The sequence below is a fragment of the Caretta caretta genome, chromosome 21 (genome assembly GCF_965140235.1).
Source record: "Caretta caretta isolate rCarCar2 chromosome 21, rCarCar1.hap1, whole genome shotgun sequence".
Taxonomy (NCBI): domain Eukaryota; kingdom Metazoa; phylum Chordata; order Testudines; family Cheloniidae; genus Caretta; species Caretta caretta.
Genome location: NC_134226.1, coordinates 12384779 through 12408082, shown reverse-complemented (window position 1 = coordinate 12408082; position 23304 = coordinate 12384779). Strand labels below are relative to the sequence as shown.

The 23304-nt window shown below is 51.9% G+C and overlaps 1 long non-coding RNA gene across 2 annotated transcripts in view; it reads right to left on the bottom strand.

Annotated features, from left to right (window-relative positions):
- Positions 1 to 6723: 6723 nt before the first annotated feature.
- The window catches only part of LOC125625016 (uncharacterized), a 35921-nt gene continuing 19340 nt past the window's right edge, over positions 6724 to 23304 (bottom strand). For both annotated transcript variants that reach the window (XR_012665680.1, XR_007353446.2), the window contains 2 exons: positions 20730 to 20807; positions 6724 to 8503 (listed from right to left, as the gene is read on the bottom strand). This is a non-coding gene — a long non-coding RNA (uncharacterized LOC125625016). The remainder of the gene's footprint in view (positions 8504 to 20729; positions 20808 to 23304) is intronic.

Sequence of the window (23304 nt, the reverse complement as noted above, 5' to 3'; positions counted from 1 at the left end):
TCGGAGTGTTTTGCCTCTTTGCCCTCAAAACTGCTCACTCTGTAGATAATGGGAGCAGGCTTATAAATGACAGCATGCAATTAGGTTACTGACACACCCCAGCTGATATTTCATGCTTGTTCTTGGGATGGGACGAAATCACTCTTTTGCACAATGCTAGGGGCAAAAATGAGCAGTGTTCATGTGGAACAAGATCCCTCAATCTTTCCTATTGAAGCTGTTCCACTTTAATTCACTATTAATTGGACCCAAGCAAGTCTCAGACATGAGCAGCCCTCTCTAGCATAGTGGTCAGGGTCTGCTACTGGGATGCTAGCAACCCTAGTTTGATTCCCCCCTCCGCCTGATGAGGAGCTGGGATCTGAACAGGGAGCTCCCTCAGTCTTGCCTTTTGAGGCTGTTCCACTTTAATTAAACTATTCATTGGGCCAACTAAAAAGCTAGAATCACACTATAGTCCCATGGCTAGGACTCTCGCCCAGAATATAGGCGATCCTGGTTTGAGTCCTCCCTCTGCCCCTTAGAAGGGGTTTGAAGAGGGTTCTCCTCTCTCCCAGGTGACTGAGGTGGGGGGTCCTTGTTTAAATCCCCTCTCATTCATAGGAGCCATTGTCTTCCTGAGAAAGGAAGGGGGCTTGAATTAAGAACCACCCACCGTGCAGGGGGCGTGGCCCCTGGGATGTGGGAGATCCATGTTCAAGTCCCCTGGCAGAGGGGGGACTGGATCTCCCATAGTCTGGACAGGGGTCCGGGACAAGAGTGATTCATTTTTAAGTTTTTTCCTCTTGTGCTCACTTAATTAAAACAAAACAAAACAGCTTAGGTAGCAAATCCCTTCGTGGCAGGAAGAGGTGGGAATTGAACCAAGGCCTCCAACATCACAGCTCAGTGCCATAACCACTGAACTAAGGAAGTCATCTCAGAGCTACCTCTTGCTTTGGCCCAATTAATAATTAAAGTGGAAACGTTTCAACAAATGACAAAGAGCAACCCACATGTGTAGCAGACAGCACTGAAGAAACCCCCCCCAGCAAATCTTAATCATGTGAATAAAACAGACAGTAGACAGGGGAGCAGTGGCTGTAGGTAGAGATGTAAGAGAAGAGGTGGCTGTAGGGCTAAAAGGGGTGCTTATGGGGTATAGGTGTAAGGGGGTGATTGGGGGTGCCAGAGGAGAAGACTGTGACTGCAGGTAGAAATGTAAGAGAAGAGGTGGCTGAAGGGGTGTGTAGGGGGTACAGGTGTGTGTGTGGGGGGGGGCTGTGAGGGGCGTGGGGGGGCAGTGACTGCAGGCAGAGATGTAAGAAGAGGTGGCTGAAGGGCCACTATGGGGTACAGGTGTAAGGGGGGGCTGTGAGGGGCTGGGGAGGGCAGTGACAACAGGCAGAGATGTAAGGCAAGGTGCCTGAAGGGGCGTGTATAGGGTACAGGTGTAAGGGGGTGGTGGGGGGGGCTTCGGGGGTGTAGGTGTCAGGGAGTAGCTGGGGGGGCTGTGAGGGGCCAGAGGGGCTGTGGGGCAGTGGTTGTGAAGGGGAGATAAGCTGGGGGTGGCTGGGGGGCTGCAGGGGGTGAGCACGGGGTGAGCACGGGGTGTAGGTGTCAGGGAGTAGCTGGGGCGCTGGGGGGGGCTGTGAGGGGCAGGGGAGCTGTGGTTGTGAAGGGGAGAGAAGCCGGGGGTGGCTGGGGGGCTGCAGGGGGTGAAGGTGTCAGGCAGTAGCTGGGGTGGGGCTGGGGGCCTGTGAGGGCCTGGGGGGGGGCAGGGGAGCTGTGGGGCAGTGGTTGTGAAGGGGAGATAAACCGGGGGTGGCTGGGGGGCTGCACGGGGTGTAGGTGCCCGGGAGTAGCTGGGGGGGGCTGCGAGGCGCGGGCCGTGGCTGTCTCCCCCCCAGGGCCCCAGCCCCGGCCCCCCCGGGGGCCCGGCCGCGCTCCCGCCCCGCGGCGCTCACCTGGGTGCTCGCCCCCTCCCGGAAGGCCTGGGCCCCCGCTGCCGCGGGAAGGCGCCCAGGTCCCGGGCCCGCTTGGTCTCCTCCCCCGGCCACTCCTCGCAGAGCTCCGGAAACCGCCGGCAGCGGGTGGCCGCCATCTCGGGACTGCGGCTCCCGCGGCGTCACGTACCCGGCCACAGACGATTAACAGGTCACGTGACCCGGAGTAGGCCAATAAGCTCGCTAATTAGTCAAAACTACAGAGGCCGAGAGGGAAACACTGGCCGAGAGCGGAAGGCGCGTGCGCACTCAGAGCGGCCGTTCGGAGGTCAGGTGGCGCATGCGCAGCATAGTCCAGCGAAGCCATGTGCTTCGGGCAGGAGGTGGAGCTAAGGCGGCGGATACGCATGCGCCGAAGGGGCTAGCGCCTGACATGGACATGTGCCCTGAGAGGCCCCTGTGGCTGGGAGCAGGGGACGGTGGGGTGCAGGGGGCAGAGCCTGGTGCATGCTCCTAGCCCTGACCTGCCCCCAGTCTGCTGGGTCGGGGCAGACCAGATTTTACACAGAACATGGAGCCCTGGTCTGGCCCACCCCATGATTATTCTTAGACCCTTTATAAGTGGTGTGAGCAAAATCCATCAGGCGGACGTCAGCTGTGGGGTGCCCAGTCCCCTGTGGCATGGTGGGTGTTGCAGTCCACGAGCGGAACATGCCCCAGGGTGGTTGTCCAAGGTTTCTGTATTCTCCTGCGGTTGTCCATCATAGCTGGAGGATGAGATGCAAGCTGGAGTAGAACGGATAGGAGCTCTCGTTTTTTTATGTCCGACAGCAGTCAATAGGCTGAGACACAAAGCGTTCCAACAGGTCTGCTCTGACGTGGTTACCGCTATGAAGGAAGCGGTAGGGCAGTGGTTTTCAACGTTTTTTCATTTGAAGACCCCTAAAAAAAATTTTAATGTGCAGAGAGGTGCGGACCCCTTTGGAAATCTTAGACATAGTCTGCAGAGGTCTGTGGACCACAGGTTGAAAGCCACTGTGGTAAAGGACTTGTTTGAAGCCAGCAGGTGATGGTTTACTTCCCTATTACTTGTCTTGGCAGAGAAATTGGCCAGTATCTACTTGGCAAACCTTGAATAAAAAGAACAATAATCCAGACTATAAAAAGAACAGGAGGACTTGTGGCACCTTAGAGACGAACACATTTATTTGAGCGCAAGCTTTCGTGGGCTACAGCCCACTTCATCGGATGCATAGAATGGAACATATAGTAAGAAGATAGATATATAGATAGATATACATACAGAGAACAAGAAAAGGTGGAAGGAGCCGTACCAACTGTAAGAGGCTAATTAATTAAGATGAGCTATTATCAGCAGAAGAAAAAAACTTTTGTAGCTCATCTTAATTAATTAGCCTCTTACAGTTGGTACGGCTACTTCCACCTTTTCTTGTTCTCTGTATGTATTTCTTACTATATGTTCCATTCTATGCATCCGATGAAGTGGGCTGTAGCCCACGAAAGCTTACGCTCAAATAAATTGGTTAGTCTCTAAGGTGCCACAAGTCCTCCTGTTCTTTTTGCGGATACCTACTAACATGGCTGCTACTCTATGTGTCTCTCGAATTACTGCGCCTTCGAAACATCCTGCGTGTAAACAATTCAGCTAATTTGACAGAAGGAAAAGCACGTAGTTTAGAATCATAGAATATCAGGGTTGGAAGGGACCCCAGAAGGTCATCTAGTCCAACCCCCTGCTCAAAGCAGGACCAATTCCCAGTTAAATCATCCCAGCCAGGGCTTTGTCAAGCCTGACCTTAAAAACCTCTAAGGAAGGAGATTCTACCACCTTCCTAGGTAACGCATTCCAGTGTTTCACCACCCTCTTAGTGAAAAAGTTTTTCCTAATATCCAATCTAAACCTCCCCCACTGCAACTTGAGACCATTACTCCTCGTTCTGTCATCTGCTACAATTGAGAACAGTGTAGAGCCATCCTCTTTGGAACCCCCTTTCAGGTAGTCGAAAGCAGCTATCAAATCCCCCCTCATTCTTCTCTTCTGCAGGCTAAACAATCCCAGCTCCCTCAGCCTCTCCTCATAACTCATGTGTTCCAGTCCCCTAATCATTTTTGTTGCCCTTCGCTGGACTCTCTCCAATTTATCCACATCCTTCTTGAAGTGTGGGGCCCAAAACTGGACACAGTACTCCAGATGAGGCCTCACCAATGTTGAATAGAGGGGAACGATCACGTCCCTCGATCTGCTCGCTATGCCCCTACTTATACATCCCAAAATGCCATTGGCCTTCTTGGCAACAAGGGCACACTGCTGACACTGTTTAGCGTTAGCCTAAAAGGAAGGGGTCCACAATCAAGCTGATACATGAAATGCTTAGTTCCTCTCCAGTCTCAACAGCTTAGGGCAATTTATGTACCAGGCTTCTAACTGAATCAAAGACCGTGGCTACATGGGAGGTTTAAGCCACTGCTAGACAGCCCCCAGTATAGCTGCACTGGTGCAAACTCCTAGGTAGACAGGCTATAAACTGCAATTTGCACTGGTGCACTTTACCCCTGCTTGAAACCAGTATTAGATGCATGGATGAAAACAGTGATTGATAGCAATTTACCCCATCTACGCTAAGGGTTTGCACTTGTGCAGCAAAAAACAGTAGCTGAAATGGGGATAAACAACCATTGTGGACCAGACCTTAAGAGAGGTGCTGTACCCAGTGATGAGCTGCCAAAATCTTAACAACCGGTTCTCTCCTCACCACACCAGGGGGTCGTGGCCCACCCCTGCCCCCCCAGGACTCCTGCCCCATCCAATCCACCGCGTTTCTTGACGGCCCCCCCCGGACCCCTGCCCCATCTACCCCCCTCCCCGTCCCCTGACTGCCCCCAGAACTGGACAGGAGGGTCTCGTGGGCCACCGTAGTGGGTGCTCACCTCGCCCCTAAGAGCCAGAGGGACTGGCTGGCGGGCGAGGTGGGGAGTCCCAGCGGTGCTTACCTGGAGCAGCTCCCAGGAAGCAGCTGGCAGGTCCCTGGGGATCGTAGCTGAGGGGGAGCAGCCGCTCCCCCGACTGATCACATCAAAAGGACTCCATGGGTGCTCCGGGGCTGGAGCACCCACAGGGAAAATTTGGTGGGTGCAGAGCACCCACCGGCAGCTCCCTGCCCCGCGCCCGGCCCCAGCTCACCTCCACTCTGCCTCTGCCTCCTCCCCTGAGTTACACTCTGCCCCACTCTGCTTCTTTGCCCCCGCCCCCATGAATCAGCTGTTCGTGTGGGAAGCCGGGGAGGGCTGAGAAGCAGGCGGCGGCTTTGCGCTCAGTCCCAGCGAGGCAGAGGCGAGCTGGGGCGGAGAGCGGTTCCCCTGCGTGCCCCCTTCCCCCGGGTTACCTGCTGCGGTGCAGGTGGCCCTCCTCGCGCCCCCACCCCTGCCCCAGCTCACCTCCACTCCGCCTCCACCTCCCTGGGCCTGAGCGCGAAGCCACCGCCTTCTTCTCAGCCCTCCCCAGCTTCCCGCGAGAACAGCTGATTCACGGGAAGCAGGGGTGGAGAAGCAGAGCGGGGCGGTGCGTTCAGGGGTGGAGGCGGAGCGGAGGTGAGCTGGGGCCGGGCGCGGGGTGGGGCGGAGAGCTGCCGGTGGGGGCTCTGCACCCACCAAATTTTCCCCGTGGGTGCTCCAGCCCCGGAGTACCCACGGAGTCGGCACCTAAGGCGCCACTTTTGGCCAGTTGTTAAATTTAGAAGTCCTTTTAGAACCAGTTCTAAAAGGGCTTCTAAATTTAACAACCGGTTCTAGCAAACCAGTGGGAACCGGCTCCAGCTCACCACTGGCTGTACCCTCCCCTCAGCTGGTAATGCACAGTACTATAGTCTTATTTTCCAAAGCACAGAAATAAAGAATGGCAAGGAAATCTAGACAGGAATATTGACACAATCAAGATCTGCGAGTGGATACAGAATTCGGTTATATACCACATGTAATTTAAAGGGTAATCAGTTTGGCATCAGAATGCTGAAGACTGGAGAGGAACCTACTTGATGCTAGCTATTTACAGTGTTATATATGTGTTTTAATCATAATAATTATCCTGCAGACACAGCAGAGCAATGTTCTAAATCTTCTCAGAGGCATAAGTGGAAGAAATTTATGCTTTCAGTATCTAGCAGGAAGGGGTGATCATTTTAATCATGAAAAGCCATAACAGTTAGCACAAAAAGGATGTCTGGTATTTCATCGACTAGACTAAAATGTTCCTAGAAATGAACGAGCATGGAAAGTTTATGTTCTTCTTTCTTCCAGGTTCCAGTTCTGACTAACACTGAACAGTGTGGGTGGAGAATCAGAACAATGTTTCTAGGGCCAGATTCTTAGTTGGTGTAAAATGGTGTAGCTCGATTGAGGTGAAGAATGAAGCTGCCCCAGTTTATACCAGCTAAGAACGTGGCCCTTAGTAAACTCTACGTGATAATTCCTTGTGCTTGTTTTGAAGAACAGAAATACTGAAGGGGTCAAGAGACCAAGAGTCCTTCCTACCTGCATTCCATAGATGCGAGATCCAGAAATGCTTTGGTCACACCTCTTTATATGGCATGCTTTCTTCTCTTGTGATGCATTGTATCCATGCTGCTTGATTCCCATTGTTTAAGACCAGAATGAAGGGATATTGTGACCTTTTATTTTAGTTAAAGTGGATTTAATAATGTCGTTTTACACCACTGGCTACGGTCTCAGTCTCAACAGAATGAAAGTTACCTCTGCCACTTGTTTCAGATCTAGAGCCTCTAGGAACAAGGAAAGCAACACAGACAGTCACAAGAACAATGTCTAACAGCCTTTCTAAATTTTATTAAATTACCAGCAAAGTTATGACTATTCAAGTATAGATAAATCCTACACATATCCACGCACAAATTATAGCTACAGTCATACTCACATCCTCCTAGATAGTCTTACGGTCTGATGGATCTCTCATTAATTGATCATCAGGAGAGGGATGGTTCCTGTTGGAATTTTCCCATAGGGAACTCAATTTTCCCAATCTGGGCACCCTCTTTTTCAATGTGATTCTGACTATGCCTGTGTGTGAAAGTGTCAACCCTCTTTTTCCTCATTCATATTGTGTCTCCAAGAATATTGGGGTACCGCATTTCTCATAGGTTGTGTGTAGTTCCTTTTATTCTCATTAGTACTGATGCACAACCTGCATCCTGCGGGTAAGGCATGTGTTAGAAAAAAGGTACCTCTCGGGCATTTTGTGATCTAAAATGAATCTTATGGCTAATTTTTCGCAATATCACCCATTGGTACATTTTTCCCCTGTAATCTTATGGCATCGGGTTATTTTTTGGTCATTTATGTCAAGCATTTCTTAATTCTAAGGCCTAGTATGGCTAAGCTAAAATCATACAGGCCTCAGCCTGTAGGCCTCACATTTCAGCCCTATTTACTTAGATACCTAATACATATTTATCCCTTCTAATTACTGATCAATCTTATAGGCCTATAATCCTACCACTTCAGTCTATTCAACATACAATGATTATATATTACATGGTATGTTAGGTAAACTTAACATCACACAACACACAATAAATGAATGATAGAATGAAGTAACTGGCTACAATATTTATACTTTAACACCACGTTTTCAAGTAACAGAAACTGAACACATGAGTTAAGGGAGACTTATTATGAATATACAGTTGAAAAAGGTCTTACATCAGAGGTGGCTGTGTGCATCCTCTGAAGTTTACTCTAATCATTCTCAACTGTAATGAGACTTTGCAATCCACCTTTACCAGCCGCACCCCTCACGGCAACTGGCCCCTTGTTGCCAATTTCAGCCAATTTACCCTAAATGCAATGGTACCAGTCAGATTACCAATGGCTCAGATCTCTAGTGCAGAACTGGCCCAAAGCTGTCAATCCACCACGTTTCATCAACACCAAATTCACTCAAGTCTCTTGGTGGGACGGTTAAGCTGTATTGGTCACATGATGTTTCGTAGGCAGGGGAAGGGATGTTGCTGCTTTGAAGCCTGTATGTTTCATAATTCCTATGTTATTGTGTTTTCAAATATATACGAAGGCCTTCCTTGGCTTGGATGGATACCCTTTGATGTGGAGTTTCTTTTAAACAGAGACAGAGAGGTTGCTGTCACTCAGTCATAGGGCTGATTGTGGTTTGAGTAATGCACGAGTGAACAAAAGGCCAACTGGCTCCTCAGGCGAGCCTGAAAAATTAATGTAGTTTACAAACATTTCCTCTTGGAGAACAGGTCCAGGGGCACAGACAGCTGCTCTGTGGACTCATGCTACAGGGTCATAGAAGTTCCTCTAGTCAAAGGGATAAATCAGCTGATGGCATTCTCATTAGCAGCACCCTCTGCGGCTTGAGATGCCTCATTTGGCCATGTTCAGTGGCAACGAAAGCTGCCGCCCATGTCTCCAAGCAAATTATCCCACGAGGCTTTAGGAAACTTCAGGGATGGTTTGACCGGGCAAAAGAGCATGATGATGATCTGTGGTAAATCCTCGGGTTCCACGTCCTAGGTGACGCCTATCTGGAAAATGTGACCCAAAAAAGATCTGTTTGGAGCGGCCTCCAGCATATAAAAGTTTCAAGGAGAGCAGGGAAAGTCCATAGCTGGAAGAAGACACCCTCCATTTTTCATGCAGACTGGGCTGGTCGCAGCAGGTCATGAAAACCTCCCCTCCCTGCCCCCAGCCAGAGTTAATTACTATTAAAATAAAAAGTTCACTGGAGTGGAACAAACGTAATTACTTTTTGGGAGCCTAATTATCTGCATTTATTGCCAGCGCTTTGTTGTAATTGATTGCTAATGGCCTGCTTCGCTCTCGCATTATCTAATTAATACCGCTGCAGATATCGGGAGAGCAGACGGCTCTCAGAGATGGGGATTTTTCCACAGTCCCCAGCCTGCACCTTCGCCACTTTCTGGCCTGTTTGGTCACCTCTGGCCGTGGCTAGGCTGCATTCCCTTCTGCCGTATCTGGCCATGTCCTGGCTGCAGGGGCCCAACAGCCTCTGTTATTGCGCTGCTATCGATACCCTCTGCTCTTCTCCTGGGCCGCATTACCCCCTCGCTGCTTTCCATCCTACAGCTGGGTCTAGTCCCACCTCGCTGCAGCCTCTCTGAACGCCCCTGTTAGCGGCTCCAACCTTCTCTGCTGTACTCCGGTTGCCTCTTGCACCTCACTCATGACCTACGACCGCGAGCTGCAAGGGGATGCAGAGCAGACGCGTTGCATAACACATTTGCCTCTGTCGCTTTCAGGGCAGTTCTGTTTTGAAAAGCGACGATGTAGAAACGGCCCCATGCTACCCAACAGATCTGTTCCCAGTGAGGGTCACTCCTACCCGCTGGCCACAGTGATAAATAAGATCTTTCCTGCCTTTTACGCTCCTTCGCCCGGCAGAGCTCAGGCAAGAGCAAGCTGGAGTCTATTCCCGCTTGTGAATCTGCACTGGAATCGCTTGCTTACCCCCAGGCGGTTATAGCAGCGGAAATCCATCAGAGGCAGCGCCAGAGAGGGGGTCTCGATGGGAGGCATTGAAGGTAGAATTGGTGCCGTGGAGCTTTCTTACTGGTGATTTTCAAGAAGGACATGCTGCGGATGATATCGAGGCCTCAGCTGCAATGGGGATCTGCCCCGATTCCAGCCACTGGTGGCACCTGCATTGAGGCCAGCCCCTCACACAGACAGACAAAGCTGCCGTTTGCACCAGGGGGACTTGATCCCTGTTTCATAGATGCATAGAGCTGACCTCTTGCATAGCAAAGGCTGTTCCATTGCACCCAAATCCCTCTGCACTGAGCCCAAATAACTTGAGTTCAACTAAAGCATTTCAGTCCTCGGGAGACAACTGCATGTGCCCCAGGCAAAGAACAGGAGAGGCCGAGGGACCGCCAAGGACACACCTTGCGGTGGCAAGTTTCAAGCAAAAGTGAGCATCGGTGCAAAGAGCTTTGCCTCTCTGCACTAGGGGTTCACATGGGTGCAGCTGCCCGGAATGGAGGCAAATGCCCTGAATTGACAAGGACCTTAAGGTTGTCAAACACACTTGAGAAGTTTCCCCTTTTGTGCTTATTGGTTTAAGGATGGGGGAGGGGGGAAACGCTAGCACGGTGGGTAGAATCCTGGCTCTGTTCCTTCTGTGCACTGGATACCCTTGATGGGGGATATCAACTGTGCTAAAGTGAACAGCTCCCTTCCTTGAGATGCTAAATTCCTGGCATGAAATCAGGCCAGGCCCGGGGCTGCAAATGGTGACCTGGCTGCAAAGCCATTAACCGTCTGCCTGGCTCAAATGGAGTGAAATTCAGCAAGGAAGAGAAAAGCATCAAAAGTGCTGAGTCAACTCCTGGTTACGATTCCTTCTGTGTCAACGAGAAGAGGTGAGGGTTAGAACGGCAATCCATTGTTCCCCATGTCCACCAAGAGCAGGACAAGAAGGAAGCAGCTTATTTTGCAAGCAGGGAGATTGAAGCTGGGTATTAGGAAAAACTTTCTGACTCTAAAGATTGCTAAGCACGGGGACAGGTTACCAATGGGGATGTGGAATCTTTGTGGTTGGTGGTTTTAAAGACGAGGTTAGACAAATACCTGTCAGGGATGGTCTTGGTCAGTGTTTCTCACCCTTTTTGATACCAGGGACCAGCTTGCTGCCTTCCTAAACTGTGTCAGAAAAATCTCAAGGATCGGTGCCAGTTCATGGACTGGTTGTTGAGAAACACTGGTCCGGGGTTACTTAAACCTGGCTCGGCATGGGGTAGATGACCTCTCAAGGTCCCTTCCAGCCCCACATTTCTGTAATTCTCTAACAGGTAGACGGACCATGGCTATTCTAAAATGACTTTGAACAGAGCACTGGAGTTTCAAGACTAGACAGGGTAGCCTACAAGACAGAGCACTGGCCTACAACTCAGGACACCTGGATGCTAATGCCAGCTCTGCTACTGGGCGACCTTGGGAAAGTCACTTCACCTCCTGGCGCCTCAGTTTCCCCAGGCTGGTTCCTCGGTTCCCCCGGGATCGTGATCCTGACCTGCTTTGTAAAGCGCTTCTTTGGGCTCTATGGATGAAAAGCCTTGGGTAAGAGCTAGGTGCAATTATATTGAAGTACCACATGGGAAGTGCACTGAAGCAGGACACCGCTCCCTGAGTCAACACAGAGACTCCCAATGGGCTTCGGATCAGATCCGAACTGGGGCTCCAGGTAGGCAGAGGATGATACAGAAGACTCCGGGGCCTGATCCTGCCATGAGCTCTGAAGTCAATGGGGTGCCATGCAGGCCCAGGGGGCTGTAGTCTGGGCGCTGTCAGCTCAGTGGGGCGGCTACAGAGCAGCTGAAGCTAACCTGATGTGCCTACCTGTGAAGATCAACTAGCCAAAAATAACTCCTCGGAATGAGCAGCCCCAGTATTCATTTCCCTCCCTCTAACTGCTTTTGTTTGCAGGAAAGCAAACCAATGCTGCGGCCGCCTCCAGGCAGCTCAAGGGTTTGGGGGGAGCAAACCTTTTAACTCTCAGCCTGGTGCCTAGCCGCAGTAGAAAAGGCTCAGTTTAGCGTTAGATGCAGCCACAGGAGGAGCGAATAGAAATCACCAACCGCAACTGCCTCCTCCGCCTTTCTCTAGGAGATGCTGAGTTCTTTTGCTCCCCTTTCCAGCGGCAGGATGTTTGGGCATAAAAACAACCCTGAATGATTTCCGAGCTATCAAAGAACTGTACCCTGGGAGGAAAGGATGTGTGGGGCATTTGAAGCCGACCCATAGCACCAGAAGGAAGTAAACAAGGGGTTAAGTTGCTGAGAGAGACCATCAAAGCCAATGCCATAAATGTGGTTGAAAAGAGATCAGGCACATGGGGGAAGGACTGAAATATACAGCAGGGAGGTGGGGGCGGGAAAGAACTTGGCTAGTGCCATCCATCTGCTCTTGATGTCCGACCCTTTCTGCTTAGTCCTCCTTTGCGGTATGTACAGAGGGACAGAGGGAAGGAGACTGCTGTGACATGAGTTCCCTTAGAAAGCAGAGATCAGATCCCTGCTCTGACACCTCCCAGATGCGCCGGAGACCTTGTGTCATTGTTCAGGAGCTGATGAGCGGAGCTCTGTGGCAAGGGAGAGCAGAAAGTCAAGCTGCAAGGAGACAGGCCAACCCCTTCCCAAGAAACCAACAGGGTTTCCTTTATTCCCCCCACCTCCCAGGAGGCTGCTGTCAGGTACAGCAGAGCCCACTGGCAGGAAGGCCCGTCAGCTCGTGGAGGAATTTCCATTTCAAAAGCGTGAAAGCCTTAATTGAATTGTATTCCCAAGCAAAGCCTCGGATGTGCCAACCAAGTGAGGCTGATTAGAAAAGACTGAGGACGCCTGAAAGGCAACCCTGGCAGCTGTCTGGGGAAGCTGCTGCAGAAGTAAATCAAAGGCTGAGCCAGTTCAACCACACGGCACGCACTGCGGGAAGTTTAAGGCGCCGGGTTAAAATGAGCAATCGAGGCTATTCAGCCCCATTCACGACAGCAGAGCGCCTAGCAGCTGTCTGGGGGGCTCCTGCCACTGTCAGTATTTCATCAGTGCCTAGAGACACTAACTTACTCGTGTAAGGTGCTGTGCATGACAGTGGGAACAGCCAGTCCCAGTCCCTGCCCTGAAGAGTTTCTAGCCTAATGAGACAAGGCAGGAGTGGCAGATTGATTTGCTGAAGGACACATACTCAGTTAGTAACACAACTGGGCTAGAACCCAGCCCTCCTGACTCCCAGGCCAGTGCCTTATCCATTGGACCACACTGGTCCAGATAAAGACTGAATTCCTGATACGGAGAGGGGCATGGACACAGATAAGTTTGGTTCACTCTAGCCAGAGCAAGCCTGAGCTGTCAGGGCTATAAATCATCAGCGAGAGAGATGCTGATTCTGTCTGTAAAATAAATCCCAGTGCCCTGTTACAGCTCTGTGGCAGCTAGTCCTGCATCTAGATTGCTGTTCCTTCACTCGTTTGTTTACTGTAGGGTTGCCATGAATGCCAGACCATTGTTGTTGTTATTCCAGGTTAGTTTTTTAGTGAATTGGTTGTTTGGGGTGGGAGAGCCCCATGCACTTTCCATTCGGAGCGCTGGATAAAATAGCTCAGATGACCCTATTTAAAAGTCTCCGGAGTTTCACCATGACATTACTGATCAGCAAGTTATTGGTTTTCAAATTATACCTTACAAGGCATATTTTGTACAAAGATTATTACAAAATAGTGTGCCAGGTGTGAAGGCATTCTGTCACAGTAAGGCAGCGTGCGATCCTCGAAGGAAAGATGTTTGAGAAGTGCAGAGCGTGGCTGTCATTCTAATATATAACTCATGCATAAGGGTTGCTTTGCCCACCACTCAGATGCAGCCACCTCTGGGTGAGACCTGGCAGCTGCTTAACAGCACCCAGCCATTATTATGATTGATTATTATAATTCATTATTTGCAATGCAGTAGTACCCAGGAACCACAGTCCTAGAGCAGGTCCCCACAGGGCTAGGGCTGTATAAACATGGAACAAAAAGACAGTCCCTGCCTCAAAGAGTTTACAATTTAAGTAAAAGGCAAAGGCCAACAGGTGGATACAGGCAGGGAAGCACAAGGAAACAACGAGACAATACTGGTCAGCATCACCAACAGTGGCCGCAGCACACTGACTGCCTAAGTGCTGTCAAGATTTCTGTCAGCACTTACGTAGTTATTGTTTCCAAGCGTGTGTGTCACAGTTCCAGAGAGTTTCAGGGCAGAAGGGACTGCCAAATCATCTCGCCCGACCTCCCACCACAACCCCGTCGATTTCATTCTGTTTCTCCTGCACTGACCCTAGTGACTTGGGTTAAACTAAAGCATTTCAGGCCTCAGGAGACTAAACTCTTGTGTGTCACCGAGGTCCCCGCGGTGGGGCTGCAATGTCCTGCCCCAGTTTGTAAGTGGTCTCTGATGAGGCAGTGACCAATGGGTTACTTGTGGCCCCTGGAGCTCTTCGTGTTGGACCAGCGGAGGGAAATATCTTAGCAGCCAAGCAGTGGAGACCCTTCTCTTACAAAGTGCTCTGCAGAATGGGAAGGCCAGCAAAGCCCCACGTCACCCATTGCAAAGAGCGATCCACCAGGGGCACCATGACAGCACAGGTGACAGCCCTGGAGAGACTCAGGGGAGGAAATATTCTATCCTTCCTCTCTCAGGGATATCTTTCCTCTGAGGACCTGCTAAGAATCAAGGCTGATTATTACAAAGCTGCCTAAGGGCATTGGATGCTTACGTCGCTCGAAAACTCATTGGGTGTCTAACTCCCTTTGCAAAGCTCAGCCTCAATCAATAAGGATGTTGGTTCTTTCCTCACTACCCCATCCAGGGCCAGGGCTACTTGGAGTGACCAGCGCCTCACCCTGCCAGTTCTCCTGCCGAACTCAATGGGGCTGCTCACAGAGCAAGATGCTGCTCACCGTGATTAAGAGAGGCACAACCTGGCCCATAGGGACGGTCAAAACCCCAGGGCTGGAATTATCCAGTAATACCTGCCTAAAGCAAATGAGATTGATCCCAGTAAAGGGCAGGCCCTGTGTTAATTCTAACACGAGTGATTTCATTCCAGAGGTTTTCCTCCAGCGAAGCAGGGATTGAAAGGGGAAGGCACAGGGGTTAGTGTTGTGGCTGGCAAGGCATCCCGGTATTTGTGGTATGGGAAGAAAGCCTTTGGGGTGAGCCTATGAACTCCAGTGTGAATTCCCCCGGGGCGAGCAGATGAAGCTGGGACGCACAGCCAGTGCTGGGGCATTTGCTCCATCCCAGCGATGGGAAACAGGGAGCAGGGATAATGGAGCAGCATGATCCCACCCTCCCCGGAGGATGTGGCTGCAGAGCCCCGGCCCTGCAAAGCACCACCAAGAATCTGGGAGACTAAGTCCCAGTATAACCTGGGTAGAGGGGAGGTAAGTCAGTTGACTTGCCAATTCTGTGCCGCAGCATTCTTCTCTTTGACAAAGTATTTGCACAGATCATGAATTCCTATCCTTGCAAGAGGGACAACGGCTGGGTTTTCTAAAAACACCTTTTAAATACTAACAGTGGAAATTATAATCAGATTCACACACACACAGACACTAATTTCTAATTCCTTCTTACGAATAACACTCGACGGATAAGCCATTGCACCACCGCAACTGCAAAGGCCCCTGGGGAAACTAACATCACTAACTAGAGCTGTGCTGTTTTTCCTCTGACATGAAGGACAGAACACAGGGCCTAAACCCCAAATCCAGAGACTACCTTCCCAAATCAATGCAGGGGCTGGGACCTCTGACAACTGGAGATCTGCTTTCACGTAGGCTCGCCCTGCGTATTATGGTGACAATTAAAATAAAGAATGTAGCTGTCCTACATACTCAGTTGTTTCAGCATCCATATTACTGGGCACAGACGCAACTTCCAGCGAGAAAGGGAGATACCGGACAATGCGTGCAGTTGTCAGGCTCACGCACAGTCTCTGGTTCAGACACACCTCCTGAAGACATCTGGCCTCCAGTCTGCGATTACGCCTTTATGGGGTCTTCCCCGTCTCGATCCCACTGACTTGTGTAAAATTACAGAAACCTGTACGGAGATCCAACCAGGCTTGCCAACATTGTATTTCAAAACAAGGGATTGTTTTCTTAGCACCTCCCCCTCCTGATATTATTATTATTATCACCACCACTATTCATAATAACACTAAGCAGGACTCACTTACTTTCACCAGGGACATTTCTTGCTGCTTTTGGTAGCACTCAGCAACTCCCGTTCTTGTGGAACAGCGATGAAAAGACAAGAGACGTCCCTTGTAATGAGGCACTGCCCGGAACGGTAGATCCACCCCACAGACCTGTCTGGGTTACCCCCAGCAGCTCTATCTTCTCCCTGCAGGGCGGGGCTGGAGACCTGCTCTACAGTCACGGCACAGGGTCATGCTCTGTGCTTCCACAATAGATACAGTCCCACAAACACAACTGCCCCGCTTACTTACGCGGCTACCACTGAAACCTACTGACTTCTAACACGGGTAAGGCCCCACGCTTTCAGGCAAGTAGCTAATTTCCCAGTCCCTAATCCACTGCAATATAAAAACCAACTTATTTTCCTTCTTGGGACGAAGGACTGTACAGACACCTTCGCATAGCCCTGCCTGCTGCAGACCCGTAACATCCAACTAACCCGTGCAATTAGAGGGAACTGCACTGAGATCCACCCCACAGCTCAGTCTGGGTCACCCCTGGCAGCTCTGCCTCCTCCCTGCAGGTCTAGGCTGCACCTGACCCCGGCAGAGCTCCCAGCTTCTAACTAAGGGGAGATGTGGGCACAAGCGGGGATGCTGCCCTTAATGGAGCCTTCCACACCAGCTTCCAAACAGCTACTGGGCATGGGCACAAACTTCCCACGCTCCCTCTAGGGGGCTGAAATGGCAACTGCCCTCCCGCCAGGCTCTGTACTGCCCCCTGTGGGAGCACCACTAGCAACAGCAGCTGGAATTACAGCCATAAGGGTTACAGGCTGAACCCCATGAAATAAAACACAGAAATGGGAGTTACACCAGCATGGGCCGGGGGGGGGGGATGAGTAATTAGCACTCTCCAGGAAGCACATTAATCTAGTAATGCCTACCTCTTTTCATCCATAATCTCAAAGTGCTTTACAAAGGGGGTCAGGAACATTCTCTCCATTTTGCATATAGGGAAACTGAGGCACTGAGTGGGGCAGTGACGTGCCCAAGATCACCCAGCAGGCAAGAGGAAGGATTAGAACCGAGGTCTCCTGAGTCCCAGGCTCCCTGCACTAGGCCACACTGCCTCCAGTGTGGCATTAAAGCACCCATTACTTTTCTCCTTGATATCAAGGGCTGTTTTGCCATTGGACTTGACTGGGAACAGGACCTCGGTCTAGTGGGTGGGTATGAGGCAAATTAACCCTCCCCCACTAAAACGAATCTGTGTGGGGATGGACTGGGAGGAGATTAAAGCCTGGCCCGAGTGTCAGGGGGTATATAAGGGACTGATCCTGAGAGACCCAGATCCTCAAAGTTATTTAGGCCCATGAAATCAATACCACTCCCACCGACACCTGTGGGAGCTGGGGGAGCTCAGTACTGCACAGGATCAGGCTCTGGATCCTCTGCAGGCTGCACAGGGGTCTCATGGGCCATAAGCAGTGGTGCTGGTTGCTGCATCTGTGTGTGGGTTAGCACTCAGCCCCTGGCTGGCGAGAGCCCCAGTTCCCGTGGATGCAGGCATCCAGGGAGCGACACCCCTTCCCAACCCCATCTCCGGTAGCATCACGCTGCCATTTCAACCCCCTCCAATCCCTGCCCCGCTCTGCACTTAGTCAAGCAGGCTTGATTTCTTCTGACATCCTAGAAATGTCAACATTGCTCTGGATTAAAGGTCAAATCCCGACGGGTGGATTTCAAAATGTCATCCCGTGCTGCGCCAGAGCGGCTCCCCTTCCGCCCAATGTTTCCATCTGGGGGAGCGAGTGCTTCGGACGCTGAGCGGGCCCCAGTGGGTGCCGGGGTGCCAGCCTCACCCAACAAGTATCATAAACCCATTCCCCCCGCCAGCGGGTCCTCAGACTCACTCCTGACAGCATTTCTAGACTTGAGACACTGTCATGAGCTCAGAAGGCCTCAAGAGGGTGTGGTATAAAGAGTGTCAGAGAATCAATATTGCTCCTGTTCCACTGTGCCCCTGGCTGAGTCACTAAGCAGGGACCGAACCCGCGACCGCGGGATCTCAAAGCAGGACCCAAAGGCTTGTAGCACCCCCACCCTCTTGTGTTCGAATCCTAGTCACCACTAGAGGGGGACCCAGCATGGCTTACAATCAGCTGATTATGAGCTTCTTCTGCACCACCCTCAGCTATTATCCGCTGAGCAATTTGGTTCCTTTGGCCTAATACATTCAAGGAGAGCCAAAGGGGCAGGATCAGGTAGTGTCACTCCAGAAAGGAGGGTGACCTGTTAGTGAGAGAAAAGGACAGGGCTTCAGGACTTCTGGATTCTAGCCTCGACTCTAACACTTTGTGACCTGGTATAAGTCACTTAGCCTTCCTGTGCCTCAGTTTCCCCATCTGCAATACAGGGCTAACAGAAAGCACCTGCCTCCCGAAGGGCTGGTGGGTGGGGCGAATGTCTGTAAAGCACGTAGAGATTGTCAAATAAACAGGCCTGCAGAGATGCAGAGTGTTGTTGCTGTTATTTTAGTGCTAGTGACTCTGGTTTGAAGACAGCTAGCCGCCGACAGCTGGTCCTGCGGCGATGGCCACGTCCAGCTTGTTTTCTCGTCTGAGCACACACTTGGCCCCTGTGCAGACAATGGGTGCCAGTGACTGATGCCTCTGTGGAGCCGCTCTGGCACTCGTTGGCAACCCAGACTGTCTTGCGTTCCCCCTCCTGAGGACGGACAAGCGTGAGAGCTGCCTGCTAAACTCAGGGCGGGCGGGGGGAGGCAGGAGAGGGATTGCCAGCTCCTTGCTGAATCCAACTGGAAAGGCAGATTAATTGACAAAGCAATGGCCCTGCTCACTGGTAGCAAAGGCCCCCTGGGGTCTCAGCCCCTCACCAAACATCTGCTGTCCACTTACAGTGCTTCAGAATCACCAGGCCATGTGAGCGCTCTCCCCATGGCATGAGGCCTGATCCTGAGAGGTGCTGGAGTGTCCCCAGCTTCCGCTGATGTCCGGTTTCTGAGTGGGAGGTGCAAGCCCAGGTGGTGGGGCTCATTCTTCTCCGCTGTGGCACAGAGCCAGGTCTGGGAAGGGGGACAGATCACTAGCCCCCTGGTATTTCCTCCTTAGCCCAGTCGCAGGTGCTGCCTTGGGAGTGTTGCATTTATCCACTCCTGCCTACTCTGGTCAGCTGGCGAGACAGGGTGGGGGAGGTGATAGCTTTTACTGGACACAAGCTTTCGAGCCACCCGGAGCTCTTCATCAGGTCTCAGCTGATGTCAGCGACAACACAACGCACCTCTAAAGTGCACGTCCCTGGAGCGTCTAGGGGATGTACGATGCACGGTGCATTTCCTCAGCACACAGCACCTAGTCCGGTATATACCCTGAGTCTCTTACCCACTCGCCTGCTTTGTCGTCTCCCAGGAACGCTGTGAGTCCGTGCACCAGCTGATCTCAGGGTCTCCCAAGCAGGCAGGCCTTGCACCCGCCAGGGACAGTCGGTGACACTGCATGGGAACCAGCAGGCAGGCCTTGTCCCCAGATTCTCTCTTGCAGCCATCTTGAGGGTTGGGTGTGGGAGCAGATACCTGGTGCACGTCACACAGGCTCTGCTGGAGGGTACATTTCCAGCCCGTAAAATGTGGTTTCAAGAAACCCAGCTGTAGAATTATGATGATCATTGTTTTCTTTCTTGGCCAAGTAGCATCTCTGGGCTCAGAGCCGAGTGTTTTGTACACACTGCCTGCAATTACTGGTGTATATGCTGGGAAAAATACCCACCACTTTGAGCCATTCACTAGGGGTCACGGGTGTCAGCGGGTCAATTACATAACTCAGGTACGGCTCCCACAGCTGGGCAGGACAGAGGCAAAGGTGGGGTCAGGGAGGAATCTGTGTGGAGCCTGGAGAGACTCAGGGATAGGAAGGGGACTGTGGGGATTCAGGGCCAGATAAACCTTGGGCCAGCATTTGAACTGAGGTCAGGGATTGCTTGGGTGGCTGGAGAGAAGGATGCAGGGGCCCAGTGCAGCACTGAGGTGCCGTGCCAGAGAGGCCATGGGTGGGTCAGCAAAGGAAAGTTTCAGGGAGCTGTAGCTGTCTCAATGGAGCAGCCAGCAGCATCAATGCGAGAGGAGCTTGGGCAGGTGTGTCTGTGATGGGTTGGTGAAATGTAGCAGGTGGCTCCCCAGGGCTGTTTCTGCAGGAGCGTGTCTAGGAAATGAGCTGCCAAGCCAGACGCTGCTTCCAGGGAAAGCCCGGTGGCTCCCCGTGCGACACCCTCTATGGGGCCTAGAGGGGCGCGCTGCTCCCCTGAGCAGGGCCTGGTCCTTGGGAACGTGCGGCAGTACCCAGCCCCTCCGGGACTGCAGCGCTGCTGAGTGCCGGCGGGGAAGGGCTGGGTGCTGTGAGAGCCAAAGCCAGGCAATTCTTCCTGAAAGAGACAGGCTGAGAAAATGACCCTTTGCACCGATTAGTGCCCCCCCCCCCCCCCACAGGCCGACCCTGCCAGGCTGCGCCCCAGCTCCCGCCCGGGACCCGTGCCATTGGCTGTCTTACAGTCACTGCCTCTGAGTCGGGCTGCGTTAAGCTCCCAGGAACAGCGGGTACCGAGCGCCCGGTCACTGCCACCCGGAGTTCCCAAGCAGCTGCACATGTGTGCCCGGGCAGGGGGCTGCTGCTCTGCCTGCCCCCCCCACACACACACACACATACACACAGGCACATTTTCGAGGGCACTATTTTCTCCCTTCACCATGGCCTGGCCGGGAGCCCACCCCTGTTTCCCACCCTTCCCCCACCAGCCTCCCTTCCAGAGCCTCTCCCACTTCCGGCTCTACATTTCTATGATTCTGTGCTTTTGGTTAACCCTGGTGCCCGGCCTGGATTTAATCAAGGGTCATTATATTCTGCCTGCCTAAATTCTCCCCCTTGCAGTTTCCACTGAATGTGGCCTCCTCCTTCCTAAACTGGTGTGCAGTGTTCCCGGCAGAGCAATTTCCCGTGTCTCACCGGCTTAGCGGCATTCAAGGTTGTTGGAACTCACCTCACTCTTTCGGATACCTCTGATGCTGCAAGAGTGTCCCCCCTTTTTGATCCGAGTGGCTAGTCAAATGTTGGAGCCCTGGAAATGAAAAAAGAAAGTGATGGGGTCTTATTTTCTCTGAGGCAATCTTGTTTGCGTACAAGGAATGTACTAGGGCCTGCTCCTCTGAATACAGGAGGGACAAAACCCAAAAGCCTACAGCCCCAAGCCTCTTTAACCAGCAGACCCAAAAGCCTACAGCCCCAAGCCTCTTTAACCAGCAGACCCAAAAGCCTACAGCCCCAAGCCTCTTTAACCAGCAGACCCAAAAGCTCTCTCTCTAGCTTCTTCCAGCATCACACTGAGCTCTGCTCACAGGCTACTGCTTGGCTTTCTAGCTTTTTGTCTCTGGCTCTCTCTCTGTTGTCAGTTTCTGTGTGTTCTCTCTCTCTCTCTCTCACACACACACACACACACCCCCCCAGGGAAAAGCTCCTGGGCACAGTCATACACACCTTTGTTTTGTGCAGGGGGCAAAGGGGGTTATGTTTCCAGTTATGTTAACTGAAGGCTGAGTTCACACCTAACAAGCTCAATGGGGTTTTAATTCAACCCAGCTCATAACAATTTATATCCCTGACCTACAAGGGTGTTGGGAAGCCCTAGGAGTGGAAACACTCTCTAGGAGGACAAACTATTATCAGAGAGAAGCGAACTAGATACCATTAACTTAGGTTTGAACAGAGACTGGGAATGGCTCGGTCATTACACTTATTGAATCTATTTCCCCATGTTAAGTATCCTCACACCTTCGTGTCAACTGTCCGAAATGGGCCACCTTGATTATCACTTCAAAAAGAACAGGAGTCTCTAAGGTGCCACAAGTACTAACAAATTTATTAGAGCATAAGCTTTTGTGAGCTACAGGCATCCGATGAAGTGAGCTGTAGCTCACGAAAGCTTATGCTCTAATAAATGGGTTAGTCTCTAAGGTGCCACAAGTCCTCCTGTTCTTTTTGCGGATACAGACTAACACGGCTGCTACTCTGAAACCTATCACTTCAAAAGTTTTTTTTTTCCCCTGCTGATAATAGCTCCTCTTAATTAATTAGCCTCTTACAGTTGGCATGGGTACTTCCACCTTTTCATGTTCTCTCTATGTATAAATATCTTCTTACCCTATGTTCCATTCTATGCATCTGATGAAGTGGGCTGTAGCTCACGAAGGCTTATGCTCTAATAAATGGGTTAGTCTATAAGGTGCCACAAGTCCTCCGGTTCTTTTTGCGGATACAGACTAACGCGGCTGCTACTCTGAAATCTACAGTATCCTCCCACACTGATGGGCTTTCCGCTCCTGCTCTCACTGAAGGAATTCCACTCTCTCTCTCACTCCTCCCTTCTATGTCCAAGCTCTGTAGGTTGCAGTTTTGTCCTGTTTTGCTGTCTGAAGTGATCCTTGCCCGAGTTGCCATGGAAACTGGCTTGTTTGCTTTGCTACTCGGGAAGGAAAGCTTAACTAACTCTGACACTCCCGCTGGAGGAGGAATTTCTCTGCCCTCATGAGGAGGTTGGGGTGGGCTGTGCTGCAAAAGCAAGCCGCTGACAACCGGAGGTGGCCATGCAGAGGGGATAGGTGATGGGCGGGGGGGAGGGAGAGCTCAGTGGTTTGAGCATTGGCCTGCTAAACCCAGGGTTGTGCGTTCATTGTGGGGCCATTTAGGGATCTGGGGCAAAAATTGGGGATTGGTCCTGCTTTGAGCAGGGGGTTGGACTAGATGACCTCCTGAGGTTCCTTCAAACCCTGATCTTCTGTGATTTTATTGTGTTCATCTTCATCAGCTGATTAGCCTCATTCACATTGGCACCGAGTGAGAGCGAAGCACCGAACTCATTGGCAGAGGGTCGCAGCAGCATCTGTCCTACCCTTGCCCCCGCCAGCCTGTGACTGAACAGCCCCATCTCCATAAGTCCGGGAATGGGGGAAGGAGCAGGGATCTGTGCCCAGCAAGGTGGGGGATTTTCCAATTCCCTGGTTCCCTTTTGCAAATCACAGCCCCAGGTAGTCATACGGTCCCCATCAGCAGCGGAGCAGAGCCTCTCCCAAACAGCAACAGACCTTTACCCTCCCAGTAGCCCTGGGAGGCAGGGATAGACTTTCCCGCTGCTGCAGATGGGGAACTGAGGCCCAGAGTGGGCTAAGTCACTCGCCCAACTTCACACAGGAAATTTGTAGCTATGTCTCCTGAGCCTCAAGCTACTGTTCTCCCTACTGGACAGCTGTTTGTCCACTGGAGGGTTGTGCCGCCGGGGGAGAGGGGCGGGGGGCCCTGAAAGACCAGTCGGGGGCAGCGGGACAGATGTGAGATGTTGATTCATAGATTCTAAGGCCAGAAGGAACCATTGTCATCTCATCTGACCTATAGGCGCGGGAACTAGGGGTTGCTGCAGTACCCCCAAGTTTTACACAGGGCTCCACTTCCGCCCGCCCCCCCCCACGGGGTCCCAGCTGCCAGCCCTTCTCCTGGGGCTCCCGGTCCCACCCCTGGGGCTCTGCTGCCAGCCCCGTGCCCGGGGTCCCAGCTGCTGCCCCGTG